Source organism: Desmodus rotundus, chromosome 5 (genome assembly GCF_022682495.2).
Source record: "Desmodus rotundus isolate HL8 chromosome 5, HLdesRot8A.1, whole genome shotgun sequence".
Lineage (NCBI taxonomy): Eukaryota > Metazoa > Chordata > Mammalia > Chiroptera > Phyllostomidae > Desmodus > Desmodus rotundus.
In genome coordinates, this window is record NC_071391.1 from 99,694,081 (window position 1) to 99,706,993 (window position 12,913).

A 12,913-nucleotide genomic window follows, 5' to 3' on the forward strand; every position below is an offset into this window, starting at 1 on the left:
TGGGGACAAAGAGTCCCTAACAGATGGATGCAAATAGGCCCACTCCAAGACACATCATAAGTAAAATGCCAAAGGTTAAAGATAAAGAGAATCTTTTTTAAAGTATATTTTATTGATTATGCTGTTACAGTTGTCCCAATTTTATCCCTTTGCCCCCATCCACCCAGTACCACCCTTCCCTCCAGCAATCTCCACCACCTTAGTTCATGTCCATGGGTCATGTGTGTAAGTTCTTTGGCTTCTCCTTTTCCTATACTATTCTTAACATCTCCTATCTATTTTCTTCCTGCCAATTATGCTTCTTGATCCCTGCACCATTTCTCCTTTACCCCTCCCAGCTGATAACCCACAAAATGATCCCCATACCTATGATTCTGTTCCTGTTCTGGTTGTTTGCTTACTTTGTTTTTTAGATTCAATTGTTGATGGATATGTATTGTTTGCCATTTTATTGTTCATAGTTTTGATCTTCTTCTTTTTCTTAAATAAGTCCCTTTAACATTTCGTGTAAATATGGTCTGGCAATGTTGAACTCCTTTAGTTTTTTCTTGTCTGGGAAGCTCTTTATCTGCCCTTCAATTCTAAATGATAGCTTTGCTGGGCAAAACAGTCTTGGCTGTGGGTCTCTGCTTTTCATTACTTTGAATATTTCTTGCCAATCCTTTCTATCCTGCAAAGTTTCTTTTGAGAAATCAGCTGACAGTCTTATGGAAACTCCACTGTAGGTAACTATTTTTCTCTTGCTGCTTTTCAGATTCTCTCTTTATCATTAACCTATGGCATTTTCATTATGATGTGTCTTGGAGTGGGCCTATTTGCATTTATCTTGTGTGAGACTCTCTGCTTTCTGGATTTGCATGTCTATTTCCTTCATCAAATAAGGGAATATTTTTCAATATTTTTTCAAATAGATTTCCAATGTCTTGTTCTTCCTATTCTCCTTCTGGCACACCTATGATGCAAATGTTGGTACATGTGAAGTTGTCCCAGAAGTTGCTTATACTATCCTCATTTTTTTTGGATTTTTTTTTCTTCTTGTGCTCTGATTGGTTGTTTTTTTGCCTCCTTATGTTCCAAATCATTGATCTGATTCTCAGCTTCATCTGCTCTACTGTTGTTTCCCTGTAAATTGTTCTTTATTTCAATTAGTGAATCCTTCATTTCTGACTGGATCTTTTCTATGCTGCTGAGGTCCTCACTAAGTTCCTTGAGTATCCCTATAACCTGTGTTTTGAACTTTGTATCTGATAGATTGCTTATCTCCATTTTGTTTAGCTTTTTACTGAAGTTTTAATCTGTTCTTTCATTTGGGCCATGTTTCTTTGTCTCCTTGTTTTGGCAGCCTCCCTGTGTTTGTTTCTACTTATGAAGTAGAGATATTATGACTCCCTGTGTTGGTAGCATGTCCAAATGTAGTAGGTGTCCTGTAGGCTCCAGTGGTACAGCCTCCCCTATCACCCAACAGTGTAGTCAAGGTGCACCCTTTGTGTGGGCTGAGTACACCCTCCTCTTGTAGTTGAGGCTTGGTTGCTGCTGCCAGGTTAATGGGAGTGGTTTACCCAGGCCAAGTCACCTGCAAGGATTGGCTAGGACCACTTACCGCCAACCTCCACCTTCTGTGGAGGATCAGCTATGCAGAGGCAGGGTGGTGGTGCTCTGATGTGGTCTGTAGCTGTCCACTGGGTGCTCAGACTCTGGGGTTTTGCAGGTGGTGCAGGCCAAGTTCAGCCCCACCTGTTTTGCCCATGGCCACCTTGCATGATCTATAAAGCAATCTGAGGTGGTTATTACTTTTGCTGGCCTTGGAGATTCCCAGGCAAAGCCAAGCTATAAATCTAGGCAGGCTGTTGCTAGTGCTGTGCCTGGGTCTCACTGAGGCCGACTATTGCTTGTTTGAGAGATTTTTGGAAGTTATGAACCATGAGCTAAGACCAGCCATTCATATGGAAAAGCAGTTTGGGTGGACCCATCAGTGGGGTGGGGCAGAATCTCTGGGGATCTCCGGCGGGGGCGGGCGGGCAAACAATATTAGCCAGGTTGATGGAGTCTCAAATATGGCACTTGCCTGCCCACTCCATGGCTCTGCAGAAGGAGGGTTCAGAAAAGGGACAATGGCCTCTGCCCGCCCTGATGCTAGACACTTCAGCCTCTCCAAGTATGCCACTGGTGCTCTTCAAGATGCCACCCTGGTGGTAGAGCTCAGAGGGAGTGAATCTGAGTAGGTGAGTCTATGTGTGGGTTCTTTAAGAGGAACTGCTTGGTGCTCCAGAATTTTCTTCCACCAACTCAATCCTCACTGGTTTTTGCAGCCAGAAGTTGTGGGTATTTGGCTTCCTAGCACTGGAACCCTGTGCTGTGGGGCCTGGTATCAGGCTGGGAGTCCTTACTCCTGAGATATCCCTCCAGAATTTTAATCCACCACATGTGCAGCCAGTTCCATGTCTGCACCTTTCCCACCAGTCTGGATGGCTGTGGTTTCTTTAATTCCATAGTTGTCAGACTTCCATTCAACTGGATTTCTGATGGCTGTGAATGATGGTTGTTCTGTACTTTAATTGTAAATATGATGTGGTTGTGCAAAGATTTGAGCCTGTCTGCCTACACTGTCATCTTCTGAAGAGAGAATCTTAAAAGCAGCAAGAGAAAAGCACTTAGTTACCTCCAGGGGAGTTCCCATAAGACTGTCAGCTGATTTCTAAAAAGAAACTTTGCAGTCTAGAAGGGCTTAGCAAGAAATATTCAAAGTCATGAAACGCAAACACCTATAGCCAAGGTTGCTCTACCCAGCAAAGCTATCATTTAGAATCAAAGGGCAGATAAAGAGCTGCCCAGGCAAGAAAAAGCCAAAGGAGGTCATCATCGCCAAACCATCATTATATGAAATGTTAAAGGGACTTATTTAAGACAAAGAAGACCGCAACTAGAAGAATAAAATGGCAAAAAATATGTATCTATAACAATTGAATCTAAAACAAATTAGGCAAACAAGGAAAACAGAGACAGAATCATGTATATGGAGAGTGTTTTTTGTTGCCAGATGGGAGGGTGGATGTGAGAGAATGGTTGAGAGGTGGGAGAATTTAGAAGTACAAATAGGTAGTTACAGAATAGCCATGGGGATGTAAAGTAGAGTATAGGGAAAAGAGTAGTTGAAGAGCTCATATTCATGACCCATGGATATGAACAATGGTGTGGGGATGGCCTGAAGGAGTGGATGGTGCCAGGTGGAGGGGGGTAAAGGGGAAAAATCAGGACAACTGTAATAGCATAATCAATAAAATGCAATTAAAAAATTAGTCACTGAAGAGGAGAAAAGCATTGACAAGATGGTGGCATCATCAGTGCTTTAAGAGAGTTATTTCAATATCATGGTGTAACAGGGTGCAGCCAAAAGGGGGCCCCAAATAGGGAATTGTAATGGGGTCCAGAAGAGCTTGGAGATAATTGGCTCCACACCACTGGGCCACAACTGCCAGGAATGCTGGCAGCTGTGGCCAATTGTGGGAGGAGCCGGAAATGGGGCTGCAGAGGAAGACTGGCGCTGGGATTTAAACCCAGGTGTGGCAGCCATTTGGTCTCTCTTTTTGGGACCACGTGTGTTTTCAGGGACCACATGGCTTTGCAAGTGCTCCCTTTTGCCATGTAGATGGTGCTGGGAGCCTAAACCACGGACTTCTACTTCTTCCCTGGGATACAGTACCCCAGACTGGGCAAAGGGAAGAAGGAAAGACTGTGTGCGTTTGTGGGTATAGTCTGTATAACTTTTAAATAAATAATAATTCCTTTCCTTTTCACCAATCTCTGGTATTGAGAGACGTCTTTCCTCTGGTGGTCGGCAAAGCGAACCTAGTAGGTGGGGGGGAACCCCTGGAGTAAAAGAGGGGTGCCCTTTTTGTAATAGTATATCGTTCACTCCCCCCTGGGGTCTGTTCTGTAACAATGGGATTGAGAAAGAACTTGGAGAAGACTAAATGGCTAAACACTTAGCATACCACAGAGAGTGAAACAGAAACAGTGTGTCATGTCACGTTGCATTAAAATGTAACTTAGAATTGATTAAATATTAAGACTCATTTTGGCCAAGATGAAGGCATAGGTAGAATTCTTTGCCTCCTTGCACAACCAAAAGGACTACAACAAATTTAAAAACAAAAAATAACCAGAACTGCCAGAAAATCAAACTGTATGCAAATCTGACAGCCAAGAAGTTAACGAAGACACATTCATCCAGACCAGTAGAAGGACCAGAGATGGCCAGCCAGGTAGAAGAGGACACACAGCAAGGCAGAGGCTGAAGGACCAGGTGGTCCCATGTTTGCGTTTGCATGAACTGGGAGGAACAACTGGGAAGCAAGACAGACCACACAACCAGGGGTTCCAGCGCGGGAAAAGAAAGCCTCAAAACCTCTGGCTGTAAAAACTAGTGGGGGTTGTGGTGGCAGGAGAAACTCCAAGCCTCAGAGGAAAGTTCATTGGAGAGACCCACAGGGTCCTAGAATGTACACAAACCCACCCACCCAGGGTTCAACACCAGAAGGGCCCAATTTGCTTGTGGGAAGCAGGGGAAGTGATTGAAAGCCAGCCATGAGCTGAGCAAGAGGCATTGTTCCTTCTCAGACCCCTCCCCCACATACAGCCACAACACAGTGATGTGGGTGCCCTGCCCCAGGGAATACCTAACACTCTGCCCCTTACAAGTTAACAGGTGCGCCCAGACAAAGAAATTTGGCCCAAATGAAAGAACAGATCAAAACTCCAAAAATACAACTAAGCAACAAAGAGATAGCCAACCTATGAGATGCAGAGTTCAAAACACTGGTAATCAGGATGCTCACAGAAATGGTTGAGTTTGGTCACAAATTCAAGGAAAAAGTGAAGGCCACGCAAAGTGAGATAAAGAAAAATATACAGGGAACCAACCGTGAAGGGAAGGAAACCAGGACTTCAAATTCTGGGACTTTAAATATCCTTCAAATCAATGATCTGGAGGAGAAGGAAGAAATAAACATTCAACCAGAACAGAATGAAGAAATAAGAACTCAAAAAATGAGGCGAGGCTAAGGAATCTCTGGGACAATTTTAAACATTCTCATATCCAAATCATAAGGGTGCCAGAGGAGAAGAGGAAGAACAAGAAATTGAAAAATTATTTGAACAAATAGTGAAGGAAAACTTACCAATCTGGCAATGGAAATAGACTTCCAGGAAGTCCAGGAGGCTCAGAGAGTCCCAAAGAAGTTGGACTCAAGGAGGAACACACCAAGGCACATCATAATTACATTAGCCAAGATTAAAGATAAGGAGAGGATCTTAAAAGCAGCAAATGAAAAGGAGACAGTTATCTACAAAGGAGTTCCCATCAGACTATCAGCTGATTTCTTAAAAGAAACCTTGCAGGCAAGAAGGGGCTGGAAAGAAGTCATGAAAGGCAAGGGCCTACATCCAAGATTACTGTATCCAGCAAAGCTATCATTTAGAATGGAAGGGCAGATAAAGTGCTTCTCAGATAAGGTCAAGTTAAAGGAGTTCATCATTACCAGGCCCTTATTACATGAAATGATAAAGGAACTTATCTAAGAAAAAGAAGAAGATAAAAAATACAAATATTAAAATGACAACAAACTCACAACTATCAACAACCAAACCTAAAAAAAAGAAAAACAAAAACAAACTAAGCAAACAACTAGAACAGGAACAGAATCACAGACATGGAGATCACATGAAGGGTTATCAGTGGGGAGAGGGGGAGAGGGGAGAATGAGGGAAAAGGTACAGGGAATAAGAAGCACAAATGGTAGGTACAAATAGACAGGGGAAGGGTAAGAATAGTATAGGAAATGGAGAAGCGAAAGAACTTGTATGTACGACCCATGGCATGAACTAAGGTGGGGGAATGCTGGTGGGAGGGGTGGTACAGGGCAGAGGGGAATAAAGGGAAGGAAAAAATATGGGACAACTGTAATAACATAATCAATAAAATATACTTAAAAAAAAGACTCATATCTTTGCTTTGGTCATCTCTTTCCAGCTGAAGGCTGTGTGCTAGATGTTGCCCTCATGCTGCCCAGACCCCAGTTCAGGCACAAAGCACTTGTTCCTCCAGGTGGTGAGGGCTGTGAGGAGGGAGCCCTGGGCACTGATCACCTGTACGCACTGAAACCTGATGCTTTGCTGGGGATCCCCCGTCCTACACCACATTCTGGAAATTGCCTCTAAGCAGAAAACTGGGGACATTTCTCTCCTGCACTGAGTGTTGCCCAGTGCCTGCAAACAGGAGTTTCATATATTTTGCCCCATTTTCTGACTGTTCTTTGCAGGGCCAAGTTCTACCCCACTGACTACTTCACAGGTGAAAGAAGAGGTCGAGCAAGGGACCATTACTTTTCACTATATGCCCTTCTATTGTCTTTGATTTCTTTCTTGTTTAAATAATCATGTATGACTTTTATAAGCTAGACAAAATAAAGTGTTTCTATTTAAAAAGTTTACTGAAAGTGTCCATTGAGAGTTGGATCAGAGTTTCCCTTTGTACTTTTGACAAAGGACTCCATTCAAGGGGAGAGGGGTTCAATGGGAATGTGTTCTCCTGGCCTGAAGTAGAACCCTCTTTTGGGTGGAGAGGCAGAATATTTGGGTTCAAGCTCCAGCTCTCTTCTATAAAGGTGTGGTGGCCAAGGGCCTGCAGCCGACACCCTCTGAGCCCTCCACTTGGCCCTGAGGTCAGGTCTGACTGTGGATACGCTGCCCTGTGGCTTTAACCATCACTGAATTGGGATGCTTCTCTGTCCCCAGCCACTTGATGAGAAGGGAGCCATCCCCAGTGACATTCCCTAGTACCTCCCTTATTTTAAAAAAATGTTTCTTGATGCACTGCCCAGGCTGCTGACCCCCACCAGGGACTTGGGAGAAAAGGTATGACTTGAAAGCAGAGGCTGGGTCAGAGAGGGTCCCCATGGCCTTCAGCCCCAGGCAGCCCACTGGTCACAGCCCCCAGGCCAGTGCAAGTTACAGGGCTTGCTCCCCACTGGCTGCGTGTCACCCATGATGGCCTGCCAAGCTCTCACCCAGGGGCCTGCTCAACATGCTTCTCCCCAGCCACAGGGCAGGGACCCACAGGGACCACAGCCACGTGAACAGAGTCCTTCTCCTGCTCCAGGAACCCAGGAGGCCCCGCCACCTCCTCCTGACAGGCAGCTAAAGTTAGCACCACAGATGGAGCTGTGGGAAGGTAAAACTGTACACACAGAACATAAGGCAAAAAGAACAAAAAGGGTCACGGTGACAATGAGGCCTCTCCCCGCCCCTATTCCAGTACACTTCCATCAACACTGTGCAGTTGCTAACCTTTCGGACCTTTGTCAGACTTGCACATGAAAGCTACTTTTAATTCTCGTTTCTCTTGTTTGAGGTCAACTATTGGTTCTTATGTTAAGGACATTTGTGATCGCCATGTGATCCCACAACCCCACCCTGGACATAGACCCAAAAGAACTGAGAGCAGGGACTTCACAGAGATGTGCACCCCCACGTTCGCAGCAGCACTACTCACAGCAGCCCAAAGAAGGAAACAGCCCAGGCGTCATCCGCAGCCGAATGGAGAAACAAAATGTGATAGAAACGTACAATAGAATATTACTGGGCTCTAAAGAGGAAGGAAATTTTGCTCTCCTTCCACAGGTTCCGACATGGGGAGGTTGCTAGGCCCTCCTTCAGATGGCTGGAGTGAGCGTCACATACATAAATGCAGGGGAAGTGCTGGTGTAGCAGGGCGCAGCCAAGGGGAGTCCCACACCGGGGTTTGTAATGGGGTCCAGAACTCGGTGTTCAGGAAATATTAGAAAGAAAAAAAAAAAATATATATATATATGTATATGATGTCCTCACCCTCACAAGCCTGAGCTGGGGGAAGGGACACATGGAGCAGGGCCATTGAGAGTTGTTTTGAATAGCAGCAGTTTTGCAGATAACCTCTAGAATAGCCATTTAACATATCTATAACTTTTGCCGGTTTCATGGATATGTTAAATAGCTGTGGCCATGCTTTGAGCCAGGGGAATGGGAGTGTCTTCTACCAAAGATGTAACCAGGAGGCAACTTCCCCTGGTTACAGCACCTGCATAAGAGCTTGGAGATGACTGACTCCACACCACAGGGACACACCTGCCCAGACTTACTATGGCAGCCCAGTAAAGCTGGAAAAATACGGAAATGTTGGCAACTGTGGTCAATTGCAGGAGGATTCGGAAATGGTGCGGTAGAGGAAGATTGGTACTGGGATTTAAACCCAGGTGCGGCATCTCTTGGGGATCACTCGGCAGGAGCAGAGAAGAACCACAGATTTCTTTTTCTGAGATACAGTACCCCAGACTGGGCAGAGGGGGAAGGAAGGATTGTGCATTTGTGGGAATTCTAAAGGACTTCGGGATCTAATGAAGACATTAAGTCATTACTGTTAAGTTTGTATAACTCTTTAAATAAATAATCCCTTTCCTTTTCACCAATCTCTGGCATTAAGAGACGTCTTTCCCTGGCAGTGGGCAAGGTGAACCTAGTATGGGGCAGGGGACCCCTGGAGCACAAGGATGGGTCCATTCAGCAATAGTGTATTGTTCACCCTGCCTCCGGATCTGTTCTGTAACACTGGGACAGCAGTGGGCTGGCGCTGGGATGATTTGAAGCGTCCTTCTGCAACATGCGGGTTCCAACAAGCATTGTGTTTTGGAGATTTTTCCAGGTGACACTCAATGCTCTGGCCTGTACATTGTGTGACTACAGCACCATGCAGCCACTCTTCCGTTGGTGGATGTTGCAGTTAGTTGGGTCCTCCCGGGACCAGATGCCCAGGCACAGTTAGATGTCATGGCACTTATTGGGGAAATGCCTGTGAAGGGTAAAGGGGAGGGAGCTGGAGAAGGAGGGAAGAATCTTCATCTGTGATGCAGGCCTGATGCTTACGAAAGGCACGGGGAAGAAGGGAAGGCTGGACAGAAGGGTCTGGGCCTGCAGGATAGCTCAAAGAAAGATCTGGCTGGCTGATGAGGCATCCTCAAGTCAGAGACCCCAGTACAGGCATCCTCTCTCCCTCAGGAGTGTCCTGCCCTTCTGCCCAGCATGTCAGTCACCCACACTCTCCACAGTGAATGTCTCAGCAGGGCATTTCTGGAGCAGCCACAGGAACTTAGGTTGTTTCACATTTACCCCACCCTTCTGAGCTGCATCCATGGGGCCTGATTTCTGGGCCTCCAACTCACTGAAGTGAGAAGGCCAGCCTCAGGCCCCTCAGGAGTCAGCCCTCAGCTCCTTCCCTAAGAGGACACAAACAGTCCTCACATGTCCTTGTGGCTGAGAGAGCACTTGTGCTACACAGGCATTGGACCTTTGACCACAAGGGTCCCCATCCTCACAAATATTTAAAAAATGGATTCCACCCAAGAGGAATCCAAGGGTCTGCTTTCCCCTTTAGCCAAGGGTCATTCATGTCCTCTTCAGACTCCATTGTGGGAGGAATGAACAGTGTGTTCTCTACAATATGATACTTGAGTTCTTCCTTTCAGGGAGCTCAGGGCTCTTCCGGGAGTCAACCCCAGGACCACACACACTTTGACGGGACGGGTGAGGAGCAAACTGTAGTTGATCCTCTCTTTGGTCAACGGGACCCAAGAGGAACAAAGGGAGTCAGGAGGGTCCAGGAAGCAAGAAAGATGGCCGGGGTCCAGGAAGGAGACTGGGAAGGGCTCTTGCTGTAAGCTCTTCCACTGAAATTACTCTTTGTATCCAAATTGACCCATTTTGTTGCGACTTTGGGGGATAAGAAGAAGTGGTATCTACTGGGTGATCTGCATACATGTCACACCGTAAATGGCACAACCTGAGGCAGCAGAGTCAGGATCCAGTCAGGACGACACCACAGACTGCTGAATGGCCTTGGGCAAGTCAGACACAGTCTCTGGGCCTCAGCTTTCCCAGATGTAAAATGGAACTATTACCATCTGCTGTGGCCCACCCACTTCATGCAGATCTAAGCCAGAGTGACAGGCTGGCTTTACCACAGGATCAGAGGCACCACCCCAGGCTCAAAGGGGGCCCCACCTCCTCCTCTTTCAAAGGAAGGGATGGGGGAGCAGGACAGCTGGCAGAGAGGACTGGATTTGCTGTGAAGGTCCATGGTGGGTGGAACAGCGTGTCCTCTTCACCTTCCTACTGGGCTCAGGAAACAAATCCTCCCCTCCCCTGCCTTGGCTGTGAACTTTGATTGGAAATTTCCTGACCAGCTTATCCAGCAGTGCAGGTTGGGGAGGGGGGGTACTATGGGATGATAATGCGGGTGGAGGCCCCTCGGAAGATAGCAAGGGGCTGTGTGTGCGCGCGCACGCATATGTGGTGAGGACTGGGTGGGCAAAGGGCACAGTGATCCTGGTCCCGTGGGGCAGGCTTGTTATTGCCCACACCCCAGCTGGCTAACAGAAAGCTGTATCTGCAAGTCACCTGGGCAAGGGGATTTTTCTCCAGTCTCCAGGAAAGCCCCGAAGCTGTCCTGGGCCCAATCCAGGACACACTGACAGCACACTGATAGTCCTTCATTATACTTTTACTTTCCTTTCACTCTGCACATCATCCTCCTGATAGTGATTCATTGCACACTTCCTCCATTTGCTTTGACCCAGTGACCTCATCTCCACAACGTATAAATCTTGGATTTCTAGGAAAGTGAAACCTAGCAGTGGCCTATTCTCTCCTGGATGGCCAAACCAACAGGCTCCTGACAGATTAGTCCTCCTGCAGCCAGCTGGGTGGCCAGGGCTCCTCACCAGCCCCTGCCACCCTATAGCCAGCCCCAGCTGCCTTCCCCATGGGCTCCTCTGCAGCCTCCTAGTCCTTCTGCTTCAGCCAGTGTGACCTCTTCATCATTCCCTGACACGTCCTGCCTTGTCCATCTTAGCATGTGCTGTGTCCACTACTCGGAGCACCTGATTTTCCCCCGTCTTCCAAAACAGCCATGTGACCTGTAAGACCAGTTCAAATGCTACTTCCTCTTTGCTCTTCCTGCTCCCAGGACCAAGACTTCCTTCCTCTTTTTCTCCCAGTAGTACTTATATATTTGTCTATTTTGGGGTTCTTTCTTTTTACATAATTTAAAAAATTAAGATATAATTTTAAAATTAAGATATAATTTACACATCACAGTATCTATCCCTTTAAAATGTGCAGTTCAGTGGCTTTTAGTGTATTCAGCACAATCAATTTTAGAGTACTTTCCTCACCCCAAAAAGCAACCCCAAAACCTTCAGTCATCACTCCCCATTACTCCCTCTCCCCAGCTCCTCGCACCCACACATCCACTTTCTCTCAGTGGATTTGCCTATTCCGCGCATGGCATATGAATGGAATCATACAGCACTGGGCCTTTTGTGCCTGGCTTCCTTCTCTTAGCATGTTTTCAAGGTTCATCTGCCAGGATGGGTGGGGTAGGACAAAATGGCAGCCAAACTACAACCCGGAAGAGACGGCTGATGTCAAACCAGGGAACCACCAATGATAGATTGCCGCTTTGTTCAAGGAGACCAATCCCTAGCCCCCACGAAGAGAGCCAACCAAAATTTGGTGCATACAACCCCGCCATATTCCCCACTTGGGCACGACTTCCCCTCCCCGCTCTGTGGGCCGGGGAACCTCGCCCGGGTGCGCAAACCCCAGTAAAGCTCTGTACTGCCTAATTTTGTGGCTGATTGGCATTTCTTCCTCGGCGGAGCCTAAGAAAACCTTTCATCATCCACATCATTCATCATTCTTTTTTTGTGGTTTATTCATCAGTTGATGGGCCAGTTGATGGGCATTTGGTTGTTTTTGACTTTGGGACTATTATAAATAATTCTGCTATGAACACATATTTTTAAAAGATTTTATTTATTCATCTTTAGAGAGATAGAGAGAGTAGAAGAGAAGGAGAAAGAGAGGGAGAGAAATATCAATGTGTGGTTGCCTCTCTCACACCCCGTACTGGGGACCTGGCCCGCAACCCAGGCATGTGCCCTGACTGGGAATTGAACTGGCAACCCTTTGGTTCACAGCCCATGCTCAATCCACTGAGCTACATCAGCCAGGGCTACAGATATTTATATGAAGGGATGTTTTCAATCTTCTAAGGTATATACCTAGGAGTCAAATTGCTGGATCACATGGTATATCTAGTTTAACTTTTTGAGAAAACAAGCAACAATTTCAGCACCTTATGCTTTATTATTTCAAGAAAAGTAAAAATGCAACTGAAACACAAAAAAAGGTTTGTGCAGTGTAAGGCCCAGTACTGTATCCCATTCATATGCAATGTGCAGAATAAGCAAATCCATAGAGAGAAAGTGGATGTGTGGGTGCGAGGAGCTGGGGAGAGGGAGTAATGGGGAGTGACAACCGAAGGTTTTGGGGGTGCTTTTTGGGGTGAGGAAAGTACTCTAAAATTGGTTGTGCTGAATACACTAAAAGGAGAAGGTGCTGTGACTGATTGAAGGTGTTAAAAGTGGTTTGTGAAGTTTGGAGCTGGAGATTTCTCACTGGACAATGCTCCAAAGTCGGGTAGACCAGCTGAAGTTGACAGTGATGAAATCGAGACATTAATTGAGAACAATCAATGTTATACCACATGGGAGATAGCTGACATACTCAAAATATCCAAAACAAGCATTGAAAATCATTTGCACCAGCTTGGTTATATTAATCGCTTTGATGTTTCGGTTTTGCAAAAATTAAGTGAAAAAAACCTTCTTGACCATGTTCCTGCATGCAATTCTCTCCTTAAATGTAACACTAACATTCTTTTTTTTAAAAAAAATTGTGACGGCAATGAAAAGTGGCTACTTTACAACAGTGTGGAATGGAAGAGTTCGTGGGACAAGTGAAATGAACCACGCCCACCCAC